Below are 2,696 nucleotides of genomic sequence, written 5' to 3'. Positions count from 1 at the left end.
GCAGTTCTGACTTTATTTCTCACGCAATTCTGAGAAAAAAAGTCAGAATTCTGACTTTATATCTCACAATTCTGACTTTATTACTCACAATTGCGAGTTTATATCTCACAATTCTGTGAAAAAAAGTCAGAATTGTGACATAAAAAGTCGCAATTACCTCTTTTATTTTTTATTCAGTAGCGGAAACGGGCTTCCATAAAAAACTGCTAGCCTAACTGATAAAAGTTCAAACATTTTTAATAAGTGTGAAAGAACTACATTTTGATTCAAAAGGTGTCCATGCTTTGAGGTTGTGCCCACAGAAAACAGAGCATGAGTAGAGAGTTAGCATTCCCTTCTTTTGCGCTTGAATGGTTAAATTGGCAAGACTTAGAAACACGTGCATCACTCCATGACAGTTAAACTTTGCAACTAATCTATTAATCGGGACCTGGTCTATATGGATCATGAATCAAGTATGATCCGTTGAACCCCTAAACATGTAAGGATAAACTTGCGCCTCGACTGGACTTTTGTCATTTCAAATGTGATAATACAGTTTTATTTACGTTGCCATGTTTGATATCAAGTAAAATACGCACTTGACTTATGTTGTACATTGTCGTTTCCGCTGTCGTTCCTCCACAGTACTCGAGCCGTTATTGGAAGCAGCTGTGTGAACAGGACATGTTTTCGAGACTCGCACCTTTAAGTACGGTTGTCGATCCTAATTGGAAAAATAATAGACTTTATCAGGGGTAGTAGTGCCATATTTAGTTTTTGACAGGAAATGAAAATGAGTTGAAGAAAGACAGTTTTTTTTAATGGATTGTACAGTTGTTCAAAAACATACTGATTATTCAGCATTTCAACTGACTTTTAGTAGACAAAACTCCATAAAACAGATTGAAAGTTGTGAATTTTAAGGATTACTTTAGATTTAGGATCTTTATACAGTGCGCACCAAATCTATCCAGCATTATTTTCATTTGCGTAAAATTCAGTATGGCCTGTACCCGGACTAAGGTGTCTCTAGATGTTATGTCAGTAGTTGTGGATGAGTTACAATGTTTAGTTACACATTTAGTGGAGTTATACATTTTTTCAAATCCTTAAAAAAAGGAATAAGCTATAATGCTGGCCTTCGTTTAAGTCCTCACATTTAGATACTGACATCCTGTAATTCACAGATTCACAGTCTGAATAGTCTCTGATATGTCCTTATTTTTCCTCTAGTCAAATCTTATGACTCATCCCCCTCATTACCCAATCAGATCACTAGCTGTACCAGGCTGCCAAGGTCCCTGCTGACATCCACTGTGTTTGTGGTGAAAATATAGTGCTTGTCTCTTAGCAGTGTGTGAATTCACTGATCCAATAACAGTGCTGGTGTTGCTCAGACCTCTGCCTTTACCTGACTGTGCCTATTACTTATTATGTGAGCCTCGATCAGGCTCCTGCAGATGAACTCTGTTCTGCAATTGCCCAAGAATTAACTGATAATTGGATTTGATCTGATTTCCTGGCAAAGTGAGAACATTTGAACATTCTATAGCATGACACTATTTAAAAACAATATAATAAGACATTATACAACATTATTATACAAAGTGACATTATAAGCAGACATAAAGTCTGATCCAAAAGGTCATCTTGAATATTCTAAGGCAGCATCACCTCTATCCATCATGGACAATACAAAAAATCCATCCAAGATGGCAGAAAAAGCGAGAATGTCAATTGTAAATACACTACTGCTCAAAAGTTTGGGATCAGTAAGACTTGTAATGTTTTTTAAAGAAATCTCTTATGCTCATCAAGGCTGCATTTATTTGAATTTTTATTCTTTCTTTTTTTGAAAGAAATTAAAACTTTTATTCAGCAAGGATGTGTTAAGTTGGTAAGAAGTGATAGCAAAGATTTTGTAAAGATATTGTTAGAAAAGATTTATATTTTGAATAAATGCTGTTCTTTTTAACTGTTTATTCATCAAAGAATCCTGAAAAAGTATCGCAGTTTCCCCCCCAAAAAATATTTGGCAGTATATGCCAACATTGATAATTCTAATAATAAATCAGCATATTAGAATGATTTCTGAAGGATCATGTGCCACTTTATACCGGAGTAATGGCTGATGGAAATTCAGCTTTGCATCACAGAAATAAATTATATTTTAAAGTATATTAAAATAGAAACCATTATTTTATATTGTAATAACATTTAGCAAGATTACTGTTTTTTTTCCTGTAATTTTGAAAACAGCCAATGTTTCCTAGGGATGTGAGCTACGACTAATTTCACTGATGTTTAAATGGAAATTTTGTAACGAACTAGTTAACTAATCCCTCAGTAGACAATCAAAAGCATTGTGTCATAGTCAAATCTTATGACTCATCCCCCTCATTACCCAATCAGATCACTAGCTGTACCAGGCGCCCCATTTGAAATACTTTAATTATGAATCAAACTGTCATATAATTCCAGATAACTTATTATCCAAATTGATTTTATTGTCCATCAAACATTTAAAATTGACAACACTGATGGCAAAAAAGCAGCAGATGGGATGAATGAAAATCCAGATTTACTCTTTGTCAGTAGGTGGCACTTTTGAGCAAGCAGAAGGACAACAGTTACCTCTGTAAAACCAGCGCTTCCTTTATAAACACAATTTTTTAGGCATTATATGGAGGTAACATGTCAACGAAACCTTTCTG

This window comes from Sinocyclocheilus rhinocerous, unplaced genomic scaffold (assembly GCF_001515625.1).
Source record: "Sinocyclocheilus rhinocerous isolate Xijiao unplaced genomic scaffold, SAMN03320098_v1.1 scaffold1447, whole genome shotgun sequence".
Lineage (NCBI taxonomy): Eukaryota > Metazoa > Chordata > Actinopteri > Cypriniformes > Cyprinidae > Sinocyclocheilus > Sinocyclocheilus rhinocerous.
The sequence above is the reverse complement of the archived record's forward strand: the minus strand, read 5'-3'. Positions refer to the sequence as shown.